Genomic DNA, 19,481 nt, shown 5'->3' with positions numbered 1-19,481 from the left:
ACAACCAGTCGGAACCATCGTTTTCCCTTTCCCCGTCTCCTTCTTTGGGGCAAAGCACCTGGACGCAAAGTGTCCGGCTTTCCCGCAATTATAGCATACAACCCCAGGAGACTTCCTAACAAACTGCTTCCTGTCTTCCTTATCCTTCTCACTAGTCCCCGGTTAACTTTCTCACTTTTCTGGCGGACTCTCCCCGCCCCCTTGACTACCCTTCTGGTAGCCTTTACTCGGGGTAAATTTTGCTTTGTGCGTTAACGCGTATTCATCTGCTAACTTAGCAATTGCGGCAAAGGTTTCTGCCTTGCTCTCATCTAGGTAGGGCCTCATACCTTCAGGGACACAACCTTTAAACTGCTCAATCAGTATCAGCTGTAGCAGTCTGTCATAATCCCCATTGACCCCTTTCGAGGCGCACCAACGCTCACGATACATCTGCATCTCACGGGCAAACTCTAAATACGTGCGGGCCCCACTGCTTCCTCGCATTCCGGAACTTCTGCCGGTATGCCTCCGGGACCAACTCATAAATCCTGAGTATGGCCTCTTTAACCTCATCATACCTCTGGGCTTCTTCTGAGGACAAGGCTGAGTAAGCTTGTTGGGCTTTTCCTTTAAGTACACTCTGAAGGAAAACAGCCCACTATCCCTCGGCCAGTCCTGACTTGCAGCAACTTTTTCAAAATGGAGAAAGTACCCATCAACATAGGTCTCCTCAAATGGGGGAACCAGCCTAACCTCCTGGGTCGCCCTGAACCCTCCACCTTGGATCGACATGGGCCCCTGTGCTATTGTCATCTTTAACTTCTCTAGCTCAAATTCCCTTTCCCTCTGTTTCTCTCTCACTTCTTGTTCTAACTGCCTGTCCCTCTCTTCTCGCTCCAACTGTTTTATTCTCTCTTCGCGTTCTAACTGCTTGTCTTCTCACTCCAGCTGCTTTACCCAGAACTCGTGCTCGAGTCTCAATTTTTCAATCTGCACCTGTACTGCTTCTGCACCAGGTTTTCCCATAGATACCACCTCCAGCTTCCCTTGGGGAAACACACCTTTAGATACATAGTGCTCTACGATAGCTCTGTGCATCTCTGCTCTCCTCATTGTCGAATTCCCTTTAAAAAGATTCAAATGTTTGGCCACAGTTGCCAATTCTGATTTCCTGGCATCCTCTAATGCCTCCAAGGTCGGCGCCTTTAGAAATTCCTCAATCTCCATTTCTGCTGTTTGCCCTTTCTTTCTTTGGGAATTTTAACCCAATCAATTTACCCCGTCCCAAATTTAGCGTTCAAAATCCCAGATGAGCCACCACTTATGTTACGTACCCCATAACTGGGTTGCCAAACCAACAGAAATGGACCACTTAGTTGGAGTCTGGATTACTGGAACTAAGGAAGTTTTATTAAAGAAATAAGTAACACAGTACTCTAATCGTAAGGATATAAATGCAATGGGTTAGCAATGATAAAACACACATGTACACAGAACTAGGGTAATAGGAATCAATTAAGCTCTATCGCAGTCTAGGGGTAAAATGATCAGTCTCAAGTGACGCAGAGTTTAGTTCAGCTCAGTACAGTTCGCAGCAATTGCTGTGGTGCTGTTGGAGAGAGAGAGAGAGCGAATGATGATATGCAAATCGGATTCAAACAGACATTTGATATTCCTCACAGTTAGCCTTAGGGCGAGCCCTTTTTAATGTCTTCTGAGGTCACCGACTGTGACCCCTCTGTTCTGGATACGATCGTTCTTCTGCGGTGAACCCAGCACCCAGGCAAGGGTGGACACACACACCAGGTTCCCGCCGATTGTACTTTTTCACCCTGTGCGTCTATGGTCAGTCCCACGACCAGACCTTCAAATTTCCACCAACTTGTGGGGGCACACCGCACTTCCAGGGTCTCGTTATGTCGTGATCTCGTGATGTCTGTTGTGCCTTAGCGAACCTGTTCTTTTTATCCCCCTGCTGGGGTTTCACCTGTCCATCAAACTTCAAACAATTCAGGTTCAAAGCAACCGTTCTGTTAATACTCGGAACTGTGTCTCTTTTCGTTAATCTCTCTCGTCTCTCATTAACATTTTGAACGCTACTCCCTTTTGTCTCTCTTATCTCTCTCATCAGCATCAATCTTCTAATAACTTGGTCTTTCGTCATAACTCTAAGTGGGGTCTGACCAGGGTCCTGTAGAGCTGCACCTTATCATTTGGCTCTTAAACTCAATCCCACTGTTGATGAAGGCCAATGCACCGTATGCCTTCTTAACCACAGAGTCAACCTGAGTAGTAGCTTTGCGTGTCCTATGGACTCGGAACCCAAGGTCCCTCTGATCCTCCACATGGACAAGAGTCTTGCCATTAATACTACAGTTAAAGTCAGAAGTTTACATACACTTTAGCCAAATACAATTAAACTCAGTTTCTCACGATTGCTGACATTTAATCCGAGAAAATATTCCCTGTTTTAGGTCAGTTAGGATCACTACTGTATTTTAAGAATGTGAATGTCAGAATAATAGTGGAGAGAATGATTTATTTCAGCTTTTATTTCTTTCATCAGTTTCCCAGTTGGTTAGAAGTTTGCATACACTTTGTTAGTATTTGGTAGTGTTGTCTTTAAATTGTTTAACTTCCGTCAAACGTTTTGGGTAGCCTTCCACAAGCTTCTCAGTGTAAGTTGCTGGAATTTTGTTCCATTCCTCCAGACAGAGCTGGTGTAACTGAGTCAGGTTTGTAGGCCTCCTTGCTTGCACACGCTTTTTCAGGTCTGCCCACAAACTTTCTATTGGATTGATGTCAGGGCTTTGTGATGGCCACTCCAATGCCGTGACTTTGTTGTCCTTAAGCAACTTGGAACAGATACATGAAGGAATAAACTCCTTTATTCCTCCAAAGAGAAAAGGTAGGATCACTAAGTGAAGGTTAAAATAAACAGTTTCAATAAATTAAACTAAGAAGGTTAAATTTCTTAAGATTAAAAAAAATATGAAATTGGTACCAAATTCATAATGACTGCTTAATGATAGGATATAAATTTGGATTAGAAATTTTGGCTAATTGCGCAGGTAAAGAAGCTCCTAATAACAAAGTTAAGAAAATTGTTTCACAGCTTTCAATTCCAAATGAACCCAAGTTGGTTGTTTAATTTTATCAGTCCAATATAACCAAGAACACACATAAAGTATATTAACAGCCCAATAATACATTCTAAATCCTCAAAATATTCAGTCAGGCTCATAAGGAACAGCCTGCTTTGACAAAGCCATGCTGACTATTCCTAATCATATTATGCCTCTCCAAATGTTCACAAAACCTGCCTCTCAGGATCTTCTCCATCAACTTACCAAACACTGAAGTAAGAATCACTGGCCTATAATTTTCTGGGCTATCCCAACTCCCTTTCTTGAATAAGGGAACAACATTTGCAACCCTCCAATCCTCCGAAACCTCTCCCATCCTCATTGATGATGCGAGGATCATCGCCAGACATTCAGCAATCTTCTCCGTCGCCGCCCAGAGTTGCCTGGGGTACATTTCTTCTGGTCCGGTGATGTATCCAACCTGATGCTTTCCAAAAGCTCTGCACATCCTCTTTCTTCATATCTACATGCTCAAGCTTTTCAATCTGCTGCAAGTCATCCCTACGATCGCTATGATCCTTTTCCGTAGTGAATACTGTATCAAAGTATTCATTAATTACTCTGCCATCTCCTTCGGTTCCATACACACTTTTCCACTGTCACACTTGGTTGGTCTTATTGTCTCACGTCTTAGCCTCTGGCTCTTCACATACTTGTCGAATGCCTTGGTGTTTTCCTTAATCCTACCCTCCAAGGCCTTCTCATGGCCGCTTCTCGCTCCCCTGATTTCATTCTTAAAATCCTTCCTGCAAGCCTTATAATCTTCTAGATTCCTATTATTACCAAGTTTTTTGAACCTTTTGTAAGCTCTTCTTTTCTTCTTGACCAGATTAACAACAGCTTTTGTACACCACGGATCCTGTACCCTACCATCCTTTCCATGTCTCATTGGAACATATCGATTCAGAATCCCACGCAAATATCCCCTGAACATTTGCCATATTTCTTCCGTACCTTTCCCTGAGAACATTTGTTTCCAATTTATGCTTCCAAGTTCCTCCCTGATAGCCTCATATTTCCCCTTACTCCAATTAAACATTTTCCTAACTTGTCTGTTCCTATCTCTTTCCAGTGCTATGGTAAAGGAGATAGAATTGTGATCACTATCTCCAAAATACTCTCCCACTGAGAGACCTGACACCTGACCAGGTTCACTTCCCAATACCAGATCAAATACAGCCTCTCCTCTTGTAGGGTTATCCACATGTTGTGTCAAGAAACCTTCCTGAACACACCTAGCAAACTCTACCCCATCTAAACCCTCACTTTTGGGAGATGCTGATCAATACTTGGGGAATTAAAATCTCCCACTGGAAGAACACTTACTATTACTCCTTTCCAGAATCTGTTTCCCCATCTGCTCCTCGATGTCCCTGTTATTATTGGGTGGTCTATAAAAACACACAGTCGAGTTTTTGGCCCCTTCCTGTTCCTACCTTCCACCCACAGAGACTCCATAGACAACCCCTCCATGTCTTCCTCCTTTACTGCAGCTGTGACACTATCCTTGATCAACAGTGCCAAACCCCCACCGCTTTTGCCTCCCTCCCTATCCTTTCTGTAACACCTAAAGCCATTCCTGCTCCTGTACCATCCATGTAATGGCCACAACATCATAGCTCCACGTGCTGATCCACGATCTAAGTTCATCTGCTTTATTTATAATACTTCTCGCATTAAAATAGACATACGAGGGGTAATTGATAAGTTCATGGCCGAAGGTAGAAGGAGATGAGTTATTAACTTCAAACTTTCTGCATTATCATTCAAAGAGTTGAACTGCACGTGCATGTAACAAGACTGTCTTGGGAGGTCTGTGCTATAACCCCATCAGTGAATGACCCTCTGTTATGCTCTCTTCTACGACCGAAGAAATGGAGACATCCAGTGTCCTTGATGACTACTCTTGCTAGAAGGCATAAAGCTGAAACTTTTATCAGGCCGTGCTGAGGAGTTGGAGATTGAACTGAATGGACTCTGGATCCCCCGAGGGATTGAGTTGTTGATAGACAGCACATGGGGGAAGTGATTAAACCCAAGATGCGGGATGGTTGTCAGGAGGGGGAGACTGAATAGGAAGGCAGTGCAGAGTACCCTTGTGGCTGTTCCCGTCAACAACACGTATACCACTTTGGAATACCGTGGGCCACATGGGTCAGGTCTCTGGGACTGAGTCTGGCTCGGTAATTCAGGAGGAAAGTGGGGAGAAGAGGCGAGCTGTAGTGATGGGGGTTCATTGGTTAGGGGAATAGAAAGGAGTTTACATGAATGAGAACAAGATTCCCAGATGGTTGCTGCCTCCCGGTTGCCAGGATCAGAGACATCTCAGGTCGATTTCACAGCATTCTTAAGTGGGAGGGTGAGCAGCCTGAGGTTGTGATTCACTTGTGTACCAATGACCTGGTGAGGGTTATTGACGAGGTCCTGCAAAGTGAGTTCAGGGAGTTGGGTGCTACGTAAAGCACAAGATCCACAGGGTTGTGAATTTCAGGATTGCTACCTGTGCTACATACCAGTGATGTCAGAAATAGGAAGATCATACAGTTTAAAGAGGCTCAGGAGTTGGTGCAGGAGGGAGGGCTTCAGATTTCTGGATCACTGAGTTCTCTTCTGAACTTGGGGGGACTAATATCCTAGTGGGAAGGTTTACTAGGGGTGTTGGTTTAAATGAGAGTTTCAAGGGGATGGGAACCAGAGCACCAGAACAGATAGTGGAGTGGTTGTGGGAAAAGATGTTGTTAACCCCACGTACAAAGTCAGGAATGAAAAGCTTGAGCAAGGTAGGATTGATGTCCTGAGCTGCGTATATTTCAACACAAGGAGTATTGTAGGAAAGGACAGATGAGGTCAGTGCATGGATCAACATGTGGAATTATGTCATTAGTGAGGCTTGATTGCAGGAGGGGCAGGACTGGCAGGTCAGTGTTCCAGGCTTCCATTGTTTTAGATGTCATAGAGCAGAAGGGATTAAAGGGGGTGAGGTGGCATTACTAGTCAGGGAAAATGTCACGATAGTGCTCAGTCAGGGTAGACTGGAGAGCTTGTCTCATGAGGCTATATGGGTAGAACTGAGGAATTAAGAAAGGAATGGGATTATATTATAGACAACCCAACAGTCCGTGGGATTTAGGAGAGAAAACTTGTAGAGAGATCACAGACAAAAAATTAAGGTTGTAATAGTGTGTGATTTCAATGTTCCATGTATTGAGTGTGACTTCCATACCATAAAAGGGCTGGATGGGAAGAGTTTGTCAAATTTGTCTCAGGGAAGTTTCCTTAATCAGTACACAGAAGTTTCAACTGGAGAGAGTGTGGTACCAGAACTCCATTAGACAATGAGACAGGGCAGGTCACAGAAGTTTGTGCAGGGGAATACTTTGGATCATGTAATCATAATGCCATTAGTTTCAATGTAATTATGGAAGAGGATAGATCAGGTACTCAGGTTGAGATTCAAAATTGGAGAAAGGCCAATTTTATGGTACCAGGAGGATCTGGCAAGTGTGGGTTGGGATAGGTTATTTTCTGGCAAAGGTGTGATTTGTAAGTGGGAGGATTTCAAAAGTGAAATTCTGAGAGCACAGAATTTGTATCTTCTTTCAGAATAAAAGGCAAGGCTAACAGATTGAACCTTGGCCCTTGTTTCTGAGAGAAATTGAGAGTGGATTAAGAAAATGACAGATGTACGGTATGTAGCAGGTCTCAAGAGGCAGGAACAAATGGGGTACTTAAGGTGTTTAAGAGATGCAGGAGAAGACGTAAGAAGGAAATCAGGAAGGTGAAAAGAAAACGTGTTTACTGTTGCATAAAAGATGAAGGAAAATCAAAAGCATTTATACAGATATATTAAGAGCAAAAGGATAGAAAGGGGCAAGACTGGTCCTCTGAAAGATAAGATTGGTATTCTATATTTGGAGCCACAAGAGTTGTAGGAGATAGATTTTGTTCAGCTGTAAATCCTCAGGAGAGGGACACATATGTGAGACAATGCTGCAGCGAGGTCATGGACCCTGCACAGATCACAGAAGAGGAAAAGTTTGCTGCCTTAGGGTGAATAAATCTACTGGCCCAACAGGGTGGTCCCACAGACCTTGTGGGAGAATAATGCAGAAATTGCAGGGTGCAAGCAGAGATATCTTAAACCTCCTCATCCACTGGTGCGGTACTAGAGGATTGGAAGATAGTTAATGTTGTTCTGTTGTTTAAGGAAGGGTATACGAATTAGCCAAGAAATCATAGGCCAGTGAGCCTAATATCAGTTGTTGGAAGGTTATTGGAAGGTATTCTAAGCAACCATAGATATAATTATTTGGATAGAGAGGGACTGATTGGGGATAGATAATATGGCTTTGTGCATGGTACGTCATGTCTAACCAATCTTGTAGAGTGTTTTTGAGGAAGTTACCAGGAAGGTTGATGAAGGTGATATAGTTCCAACGTTTTTTACCCAAAATTAAAAGGACTATCCACGCAGAAATATACAAAAAACAAACATTAAATATTTCTAGGACCGAAGAGTCAGATTAAATGTGAATATTACAGTCACTTCCCGGAAGTGGGGTGGGAGAGTCACGTTCCTGGAAATCCGCCCCCACCCTCCCCAGACCGATTCTATTTACGATGCTCCCAAGTTTTCTGGCGGCTCCACTGATTGACAGCTCCCGCTGCCCCCTCACGTGACAAACACGTGGTGACGTCACAGGGGTCCCACCGTCACCGCCGTCGTTTCCTTGGAAACGGTCCAGGGCGGGAAGTCCGAGATGGTGGAGCCGGTCTCTACTTGTTGGGGTTTCGGCTCCGCTGTGGGATCCGCCTCTCCTCTTCCTGCCTGCGGAACAGTGAGTGTCTGTCAGCGCCTCACTGCACCGGCTCTCTGCCTCAGGTACAATATTTAAAACATATTTGCACAGTCACATGGATGGGAAAGGTTGAGAGGGATACGGGCCTAATGCAGGCAGATGGGCCGAGTTCAGGTCGACAACTTGGTCGGCGTGGATGAGTTGTACTGAAGGGACTGTTTCATTTCTGTATAAACCAGTGACTCTGTTTTGGGAGTTAATTCCGGATGCCAGCTCTTCTCTGTGTGAAATATTTACCCCTCAGATCCACTTTAAATCTGTCTTTAAACAGTTTTGTCCTACTCTAATGAGAGGCAGTTCTTTGGCTGACAAGGCAAGTAGAACACACAACCCTGTCTACCTGTGATGCCACATACAGGGAACTGTGTAACAATATTAGAGGCACATGCACAGGGGCTTCAGTAAGGAAGGCCCAGAGGGATATGAAAGCCTGACCACAACATTTTGGTCACCTTTTGAGGGGTTTGGTTCAGTATGTGACCATTAATACCTTTGTACAAGAAAAATCCGTCGTACTGGGTTCTGAATGTTTTAGCTGAGTCCATCCTGAAGTTCTGTGTTTCAGGTTCCCACTGCACTTTCACAGTCAGTGGTTTCTGCATGTCCACACTGACCATCAAGAATCTGTCTCCACTAACTCAGCACTTGGTCTGTCTCCTACCCTGCCTTGGTGATTCAAACACTCATCCAGATGGTCCTTAAATACCAGCCTGCACCACCCCCTCAGACAGTGTGTTCCAGATTGTAACCTCCTTCTGGGGAAAGGGGAAAGAGGACAGTTTTCATCAGATCCTCTTTAAACCATACATTTCTCTCGTTAATCCTATGTTCAAAACACCTCATACTTGTGTGTATTAAATTCCATCTGCCACTTTTCTAGCTAGTCCACATCGTATGTCAAGATTTGTTAGCCTTCCTCACTGTCCACTGCACGACTAATCTTGGTGTCATCTGCGAACTTCCTGATCCAGTTCACCACATTCTCATCTAGATCATTAATACAGGTGGAAAACAACAATGGGCCCAGCACCTGGAAGTTCAACCAGGGCAGGATGTACACAGTGAATGATAGGTTCTGAGAAGTGTTTGTGAACAGAGACTTTGTGTGTTTCTGCCTCCACCATCTCCTCTGACTCATTTGGATTACCGGCTATTCTCTGTGTGAAATATTTACCCTGCAGATCCCCTTTAAATCTCTCCCCCCTCACATTAAAACTATTCCCTTTAGATTTACACCTATACCGAGGGAAACTGTCTCTGTCTCTCTGACCTCTGCATGTCTCAGATAAATTTATCCACCTCCATCACCTCACCTTTCAGATCCTCCTTCAACCTCCAACCTGTCACGTTAAAACTATTCCCTGCAGTTTCAGGAGGGAGAAAACTGTTCCTTCCCATGAAGACCCGAGGGAGTGAACAGTTTCTGTCAATCATCCCTAGAAGTTATCCCCATTGATCGATCAAACTAAATCTCTTGCCCTGCACCAGCTCCTCAGCCACACATTCATCAGTGGTATCTTTCTATATCTCCCTGCACTAACAAGTGTCACTGGGAGTAATACACAGCTTACTATTTCTTAGTTTCTGTCTTATTTCTCTAAATTCACTGCACAGGACCACAACCCTCCTCCTCCCTACATTGCTATTACCAACATGCACCGTCCACCACGATGTCTGGCTGCTCAGCCTTCCATTTGAAATGTCCTGCAGCTGCTCGGAGACCATCAGACCATAAAACACAGGAGTAGAATTAGGCCATTTGGCCCATCCAGTCTGCTGCACCATTCTGCCAGGAGTAAGAGATCATGACAGATCTCTGAACACTCTCAGACCCTCTTTTCCTCCCCACAGTCGAGAACCTCCACATGAAATATACCCAGTGAATTGGCTTCAGCCGTCTGTGGGGATGAATTCAGAGTCAGAACCAGAATCAGGTTTGTTACCACCGGCGTGTGTCATGAAATTTGTTAATGTAGCAGCAGCAGTTCAATGCAGTACATGATAATATAGAAAGAATAAATAGATCAGTATGTGTGTATATGGATATGTATATTATGTAGATTAACTAGAGTGCAAAGACAGAAATAACGTGTATTATAAATGCTATGCATCGAATACACCTATAGCAGTTTTTGAGTGTTTTAAAGTGACAAACCAAAAATCTTCAAACTCCTGATGAGATATATCCACTGTCTTGCCCTCTTTGTACTGTAGCTGCATCAATATGTTGGGACCAGGTTAGATCCTCAGGGATATTGATATCCAGGAACTTGAAATTGTTTCCTCTCTCCACTTCTGATCCCTCCATGAGGATTGGTTCGTGTTCCCTTGTCTTACCCTTCCTGAGGTCGACAATCAGCTCTTTTTGTCTGACGGACATTGAGTGCAATGTTCTCGCTGCGACACCACAGCTGGTATATCTCATTCCTCTGTGCCCTCTCATCTCCATCTGAGTTTCTACCAACAGTGGTTGTGTCATCAGCAAATTTGTAGATGGTATTTGAGCTATGTCTAGCCTCACAGTCATGGGTATATAGAGAGTAGAGCAGCGGGCTAACACACACCCCTGAGGTGCACCAGTGTTGATCATCAGCGAGGGGGAGATATTATCACCAATCCACACAGATTGTGGTCTCTCGGTTGGTAAGTCGAGGATCCAATTGCAGAGGGACCGGGTTCTGTAGCTTATTGATCAGGATTGTGGGAATGATGGGGTTAAACGCTGAGCTGTATTCAATGAACAGCATCCTGACATAGGCTGCTCAGATTCACTACCCTTTACTAAGGAAATTACTCCATATCTTTGTTCTAACAGGATGTCCTAGTATTCTGAGGATGTGCCCTGTGGTTGTAGATGCCCCATTATCAGAAACATCCTCTCCACGTCCACTCTATCTCGGCCTTTCAATATTTGATAGGTTTCAATGAAATCCCCTCTTTCTTCTAAATTCCAGTGAGTACAGACAGGCCGAGAGCCATCAAACATCCTCATGCATTAACCCTTTCATTGCTGGGATCATTCTTGTGAACCTCCTCTGGGCCCTTTCCAATGCTAGCACATACTCTTTTAGATAAGGGGCCCAAAACAGTTCACAATACTCCAAGTGTGATTGAGCCAATGCCTCATCAATCCTCAGCATTACATCCTTGCTTCTGTGCAGTAGTCCTCTGGAGATGAATGAAACATTGCATTTGGCTTCCTTCCCACCGACTCTACCGGCAAGTCTATCTTTTGGAAATCCTGCATATCTCAGACGTACCTGACCCTGGTACCCAGGAGGTGACACATTATCCTGGCATCTCTATTGCTGCCACAGAATCTCCTGCATGTCCCCTGTACTGTGAGAGTGCTGTCATTACTGCTCTGCTTGTCCTTTCCTCATGCAGAGCATCAGACCGGGCTGTCAGTACCACCGACCTGACGGGCTGCTGTGCTCTGGTTTGTCATCCTGTCAGGGATATCCAAAGGAGTGTACAGCCACAGGGAGACATTGCACTCTGTGTCCCTTCCTCTTTCCAGTCATGGTTGTCTCTAAACTATCTGCAGCCTGATCTCAGGTGTGACCAACTCACTGAAACTCTGGTCTCAGCATCCTGGAAACTCGAGATCTGTCCATCTCCAGCTCCGTGTCCTTCACAGGGTCAGTCAGGAGCTGCAGATGGTGCATTTCCCTGATGTGAAGTTGTCAGGGACACTGACTGACTCCCTGATCTCCCACATCTTGAGGTGGAGCTTGTCATTACCATAAATGCCATTTCAACTACTCCAACAGGGAGAGGAATTCCAAAGAAAACCTCTGAAATCTGACTTCCCAAAGTTCTTTGGCTCATCTGCCATTTCTCTGTCCGCATTTACAGCTGGTCTATATTCTGCTGCATCCTGAATGAGGAAAGCGGACCGGGTCGAGACAACCGAGGCATATGGAGAAGAGGAGTTCTCCACTTGGACTGCACGTGGACATTCCCGACCAAAACTTTTCCATGGAGGGCTTCGAGACCGTTCAGGCTGACCGGAAGTGCACTGAGAGCGGTAAGCGTAAAGGAGTTGGGGGCTTGCTGTTCTGGTTAGCAACGGATGGTGCAATCCTGGTCATATTGCGATCGAGGAACGTGTTTGTAGCCTGGATATTGAACTTTTTGCTGTTGGACTCTGGCCATATTCCACCGAGATACAACTAGGCGTCATGGGAGGTTGTTCCTGACTGTGGCCATCGAACTTTGCAGCTCCTCCCGTGGAGGGTCAGACACCCTGACCCAATAGGCTGGTCCTGGACTTATTTCCATCTGGCATAGTTTGCATATTAGTGTTTGATTGTTTGTTGTTTTTGTATTTCTATAATTCTGCTCTCTACTTGGTTGGTGCAGCTGTAACAAAACCCAGTTTCCCTCGGGATCAATAAAGTATGTCTATGTCTATCCTGTGTGAACCTTACTCTGTACCCACAACTCCACTAATTTCTGTGTCTCTTCAGACCTACAAATCAGCCCAGCTTAATTTTCATCCACATCACTTCACAAAGAGCAGACACGTCAAAGTTGCTGGTGAACGCAGCAGGCCAGGCAGCATCTCTAGGAAGAGGTACAGTCGACGTTTCAGGCCGAGACCCTTCGTCAGGACAGAGTTCCCAGCACTGATTCTTGTGGGGCACCACTGTTCACAGGTCTCCAGTCAGAATCACACCCCTCAACCATTACGTTCTGTGTTCTCTGACCAAGCTACACTTTGAATATATTCTACCAAATATCTGTTCAGCCCGTATGCCTTCCTGCTTTTGATCAGGGCATTTGTTGAAAGCTTCACCAGAGTCCACATGTTCTATAGCCACTACCCGGCCCTCAGCAATTGAATTTCTCACTTTAAAAATTCAACCAAGTTTGCAAGACTTGACGTTGCCCATGCAAAGAGATTTTCGCTACTCTGAATGTGTTTATGCTTTCTCAGATACAAGTTGATCCTATTGTTAAAAATCATTTCCAAGAATATCCCTACCACTAATGTAAGAGTCACCAGGGTATAGTTTCCTGTCTTGTCCCGATTGAAGTTCTTAAAAAGGGGAAGAATATTTGTCATTTTCCACTCTTCTGCATGCTGGCCTGTAATGCAAAGATCATCAGTTTTGAGTTTTGTTAAATTTTTGAACTGATTTTAACCCTCAACCATCAGGTTTTTGAACCAAAGTTCAAAGTACATTTATTATCAAAGTATGTTTATATTCTACAAACTTGAGGTTCGTTCCAAACAGGCTGCCATAAAACAAAGAAAGCCAAAAGAACCCACTAATAAAGCAAGAAGACTGTCAAACACCCAATGTGCAGAAAGGAAAATTAATCATGCAAACAATAAACACAAGCAAATACTGTAGCATTTTGAACTGAAATCCTCAGAGAGTCCATTCCACAGATGCTTAGTTCAGCACAGAATGGAGCAGCGAGCTGAACCAGCTCATCCCTGGCCTCGGGCCCAACACACTGACCATTTCAATCTGGCCTGGCACCAAAATCATCATCCAAACACTGGGTTCAGTTGCTTCGATACGATCTGGGGCCTGGTCCCCGCTGCCTCCATTTGGCCTGTACCTGACTTTTCCATTTGGGCCCGGCGTTTAAATCAGCCGAAATTCGTGTCTTCCTCACTCTCAGTGACGGGTCCGCTGTCTCACCTCTGTTCTGCCACATCAAATTGCCTCCAAGTCCAAAGGGAGGTTACAGGCTATTCATTTACTAGAAAAAGAGATTCACCAGTGTCACCTTAAACCAGAACCAGTGGAGATCACTCCATTTAACTTCACTAAACTCATCACTGAACTGCTTCCCACAATCTATAGGCTCACTTTCACGACTTCTGCATCTTATGTTCTCTATTTATTTCTCATTTCTTTATGATTATTATTATTTTCTCTCTTGTATTTGCACACGTTGTTGTCGTTTACACATTGGTTATTTGGTTACCGGGTTGGGTGCGATGTCTCATTTATTATGTTGTGATTCTTGGATTTACTGAGCAAGACCATAAGACATAGCAGCAGAATTAGGCCATTTGGCTCATCGAGTCTGCCCCACCATTCAATCATGGCTGACCCTTGTTTCTCCTCCTCAGCCTCACTCCTCGGCCTTTTTCCTGAAGCCTTTGATGCCCCATCCAATCAGGAAACTATCCAGCTCTGCCTTAAATACACCCAACGACCTGGCCCCCACAGCTGCCTCTGGTAATAAATTCCACAAATTCACCACACTCTGGCTAAAGAAATTTCTCTGCATCTCTGTTTTAAATGGGCGCCCCTCTACCCTGAAGCTGTGCCCACTTGTCTTAGACTCCCTCGCCATGGAAAATGGGAAACAGCTTTTCCACATCTACTCTGTCTAGTCCATTCAACATTTGAAAGGATTCAATGAGATCCCCCCTCATCCTTCTAAATTCCAGTGAGTACGGACCCAGAGCTATAAAACATTCCTCAGAGGCTAACACTCTCAATCCTGGAATCATCCTTATGAACCTCCTCTGAACCCTCTCCAATGCCACCACATCTTTTCCAGATGAGGAGCCCAAAATTGTTCACTGTACTCAAGGTGAGGTCTCACCAGTGCCTTATAAAGCCTCAGCATCACATCCCTGCTCTTATATTTGAGACCCCTTGAAAGGAATGTTAATTATAGTATTTGCCTTCCTCATCACCAACTCTATCTGCAAGTTAACCTTTAGGTTGTTCTGCACGAGGACTGCCAATTCCTTTTGCATCTCAGATTTTTGGATTTTCTGCCCATTTAGAAAAAGGTCTGCACATTTATTTCTACTACCAAAGAGCATGACCATGCATTTTCTGACATTGTATTTCATTCGCTACTCTCTTGCCCATCTTCTGATCTGTTTAAGTCCTTCTGCAGCCGACCCATTTCCTCAACACTACCTGCCCCTCCGCCAATCTTCATATCATCTGCAAACTTGACAACAAAGCCATCTATTTCATCATCTATATCATTGATATACAGCATAAAAAGAAGCGGTTGAACACTGACTCCTGCAGAACACCACTACTTACTGGCAACCAACCAGAAAAGGATCCTTTTATTACCACTCGCTGCCTTCTACCAGTCAATCAATGCTTGTACCTTCCCTGTAATACCATGGGCTCTTAATGTGGTAAGCAGCCTCATATGTGGCACCTTGTCAAATGCCTTCTAAAAGTCCAAATATCCAACGTGGACTGCATCCCCTTTACCCATTCTACATGTAATCTTCTCAAAGAATTCCAGTAGGTTCATCAGGCAAGATTTTCCCTTAAGGAAACCATGCAGTATTTGTCCTAGCAACACACATCAAAGTTGCTGGTGAACGCAGCAGGCCAGGCAGCATCTCTAGGAGGAGGTACATTCGACGTTTCAGGCCGAGACCCTTCATCAGGACTAACTGAAGAAAGAGCTAGTAAGAGATTTGAGAGGGGGAGGGAGAGATCCAAAATGATAGGAGAAGACAGGACGGGGAGGGATGGAGCCAAGAGCTGGACAGGTGATTGGAAAAAGAGATATGAGAGGATCATGGGACAGGAGGCCCAGGGAGAAGGAAAAGGTGGAGGGGGGGGAAAACCCAGAGGATGGGCAAGGGGTATAGTCAGAGGGGCAGAGGGAGAAAAAGGAGAGTGAGAGAAAGAATGTGTGTACATAAATAATGGATGGGGTACGAGGGTGAGGTGGGGCATTAGTGGAAGTTAGAGAAGTCAATGTTCATGCCATCAGGTTGGAGGCTACCCAGACAGAATATAAGGTGTTGTTCCTCCAACTGGAGTGTGGCTTCATCTTTACAGTAGAGGAGGCCGTGGATAGACATGTCAGAATGGGAATGGGATGTGGAATTAAAATGTGTGGGCACTGGAAGATCCTGCTTTCTCTGGCGGACAGAGCTGAGGTGTTCAGCAAAACGATCTCCCAGTCTGCGTCGGGTCTCGCCAATATATAGAAGGTCACATCAGGAGCACCGGACGCAGTACATCACCCCAGCCGACTCACAGGTGAAGTGTCGCCTCACCTGGAAGGACTGTCAGGGGCCCTCAATGGTGGTAAGGGAAGAAGTGCAAGGGCATGTGTAGCACTTGTTCCACTTACAAGGATAAGTGCCAGGAGGGAGATCAGTGGGGAGGGATGGTGGGGACGAATGGACAAGGGAGTTGCGTAGGGCGCGATCCCTGCGGAAAGCGGGGGAGGGGGAGGGAAAGATGTGCTTAGTGGTGGGATCCCGTTGGAGGTGGCGGAAGTTACGGAGAATAATATGTTGGACCCGGAGGCTGGTGGGGTGGTAGGTGAGGACCACAGGAACCCTATTCTTAGTGGGGTGGTGGGAGGATGGAGTGAGAGCAGATGTGCGTAAAATGGGGGAGGAAAGGAAGCCCCTTTCTTTAAAAAAGGACATCTCCCTCGTCCTGGAATGAAAAGCCTCATCCTAAGAGCAGATGCGGCAGAGACGGAGGAATTGCGAGAAGGGGATGGCATTTTTGCAAGAGACAGGGTGAGAAGAGGAATAGTCCAGATAGCTGTGAGAGTCAGTAGGCTTATAGTAGACATCAGTAGATAAGCTGTCTACAGAGATAGAGACAGAAAGATCTAGAAAGGGGAGGGAGCTGTCAGAAATGGACCAGGAAAACTTGAGGGAAGGGTGAAAGTTGGAGGGAAAGTTAATAAAGTCAACGAGCTCAGCATGCGTGCAGGAAGCAACGCCGATGTAGCAAAGGAAAAGTGGGGGACAGATGCCAGAATAGGTTCGGAATGTAGATTGTTCGACAAAGCCAACAAAAAGGTAGGCATAGCTCGGACCCATGTGGTTATTAACTTTGCCTCCAACTTTCACCCTGCCCTCAAGTTTACCTGGTCCATTTCCGACACCTCCCTCCCCTTTCTAGATTTTTCTGTCTCTATCTCTGGAGACATCTTATCTACTGATGTCTACTATAAACCTACTGACTCTCACAGCTATCTGGAGTATTCCTCCTCTCACCCTGTCTCTTGCAAAAATGCCATCCCCTTCTTGCAATTCCTCCGTCTCTGCCGCATCTGCTCTCAGGATGAGGCTTTTCATTCCAGGATGAGGGAGATGTCCTCCTTTTTTAAAGAGAGGGGCTTCCCTTCCTCCACCATCAACTCTGCTCTCAAACGCATCTCCCCTATTTCACACACATCTGCTCTCACTCCATTCTCCTGCCACCCCACTAGGAATAGGGTTCCCCTGGTCCTCACCTACCATCCCACCAGCCTCCAGGTCCAACATATTATTCTCTGTAACTTCCGCCACCTCCAACGGGATCCCACCACTAAGCACATCTTTCCCTCCCCCTGCCCCGCTTTCCGCAGGGATCGCGCCCTACGCAACTCCCTTGTCCATTCGTCCCCCCCCATCCTTCCCCACTGATCTCCCTCCTGGCACTTATCTTTGTAAGCGGAACAACTGCTACGCATGTCCTTACACTTCCTCCCTTACCACCATTGAGGGCCCCAGACTGTCCTTCCAGGTGAGGCGACACTTCACCTGTGAGTTGGCTGGGGTGATGTACTGCGTCTGGTGCTCCCGATGTGGATTTCTATATATTGGTGTGACCCGGCGCAGACTGGGAGATCGTTATGCTGAATACCTACGCTCTGTCCGCCAGAGAAAGCAGGATCTCCCAGTGCCCACATAGGTATTTTAATTCCACATCCCATTTCCATTCTGACATGTCTATCCATGGCCTCCTCTACTGTAAAGATGAAGCCACATTCAGATTGGAAGAACAACGCCTTATATTCCGTCTGGGTAGACTCCAACCTGATGGCATGAACATTGACTTCTCTAACTTCTGCTAATGCCCCACCTCCCCCTCGTACGCCATCCGTTATTTATATACACACATTCTTTCTCTCACTCTCCTTTTTCTCCCTCTGCCCCTCTGACTATACCCCTTGCCCATCCTCTGTGTTTCCCCCCCTCCCCCTTTTCCTTCTCCCTGGGCCTCCTGTCCCATGATCCTCTCATATCCCTTTTCCCAATCACCTATCCAGCTCTTGGCTCCATTGCTCCCCCTCCTGTCTTCTCCTAACATTTTGGATCTCCCCCTCCCCTTCCCACTTTCAAATCTCTTACTCACTCTTCCTTCAGTTAGTTCTGACGAAGGGTCTCGGCCTGAAACGTTGACTGTACCTCCTCCTAGAGATGCTGCCTGGCCTGCTGCGTTCACCAGCAACTTTGATGTGTGTAGCTTGAATTTCCAGCATCTGCAGAATTCCTGTTGTTTGAGTATTTGTCCTATCTTGTTCTGTGTCTCCAAGTACTCCATAACTTCTCCCTTAAAAATTGACTCCAACAACTTCCCAACCACTGAGTTCAGCTAACTGCTCTATAATTTCCTTTCCCTTCCTTTCCTAGAGTCTTAAAGAGTGGGGTGACATTTGCAGTTTTCCAGTCATCTGGCACCATGCTAGAGTCCAATAATTTTGAAAGATAATTACTAATGATCTCACAATCTCTATTGCTATCTCTTTCAGAACTGTAGGGTGCAGTACATCTGGTCCGGGTGACATGTACCCTCAAGTCCTTCAGCTTTTTGAGCACCTTCTCACTTGTAATAGTAACTGCACTCATTTCTCTTCCCTCACACCCATCAATATCTGGCACACTGCTAGTGTCTTCTGCAAAGACGCATGCAAAATATCCATTTAGTTCATTTGCCATCTCCTTGTCCCCCTTTATTATTTCTCCACCCTCGTATTCCAGTGGTCCGATATCCACTCTCATCTCTCTTTTATTTTTAACATACTTGAAAAAACTGTTACTACGCACTTTGATATTGTTTGCTATTTGTTTTCACATTTCATCTTTTCCCTCCTGTTATTCTTTCTGTAGGCTTTTAAAAGCTTCCCAATCCTCTGTCTTACCACTAATGTTTGCATTGTTGGATGCACTTTCTTTTGCTTTTACATTAGCTGTGACTTCCCTCATCAGCCCCATTTTGCCATTTGAGTGTTTCTTCATTTTTTGGAATACATCTATCCTGCATCTTCCTCATTTTTCCCACAAACTCACACCATTGCTTCTTTGCTTGATCTTTGCCAGTATCTGCTTCCAATTTACTTTGGCCAACTCCTCTCTTGTACCACTGTAATATCTTGTACTTCACTGAGATACTGATATGTCAGACTTTACTTTCTTTCTATCAAATTTCAAGCTGAACACAATCATATTGTCATCACTGTTTCCTAAGGATTCTTTTACCTTAAGCTCCCTAATTACCCTGGTTTCATTATATAACACTCAATCTAATGTAGCTCATCCCTGTTCTAAAAAGCCTTCTTGTAGCTATTCAACAAACTGACTCTCCCGAGATCTATTTCCAACCTGAATTTCCCAATCCATCTGCATGTTGAAATCTCCCATGACTATCATAACGTTGCCCTTTGGCACGTCTTTGCTATTTCCTGTTGTAATCTGTGGTCCATATCCAGGCTACTGTTTGGAGGCCTGTATATAACTGCCATC

At 45.2% G+C, this 19,481-nt stretch overlaps 1 protein-coding gene and 1 long non-coding RNA gene across 2 annotated transcripts in view; one reads left to right on the top strand and one right to left on the bottom strand.

The window, feature by feature from the left end:
- The window catches only part of LOC140189114 (uncharacterized), a 1,124,305-nt gene that overhangs the window by 930,946 nt on the left and 173,878 nt on the right, over positions 1-19,481 (bottom strand). The gene's annotated exons all lie outside the window — the stretch shown is intronic.
- LOC140189162 (uncharacterized) lies at positions 7,880-12,401 on the top strand. Its single transcript, XR_011883474.1, has 2 exons — positions 7,880-8,010; positions 11,846-12,401. It is a non-coding gene; the product is annotated as an uncharacterized lncRNA (long non-coding RNA).

The sequence above is a fragment of the Mobula birostris genome, chromosome 28 (genome assembly GCF_030028105.1).
Source record: "Mobula birostris isolate sMobBir1 chromosome 28, sMobBir1.hap1, whole genome shotgun sequence".
Lineage (NCBI taxonomy): Eukaryota > Metazoa > Chordata > Chondrichthyes > Myliobatiformes > Myliobatidae > Mobula > Mobula birostris.
Note: the sequence above shows the minus strand (reverse complement) of the source record. Positions and strands in the feature narration are given on the sequence as shown.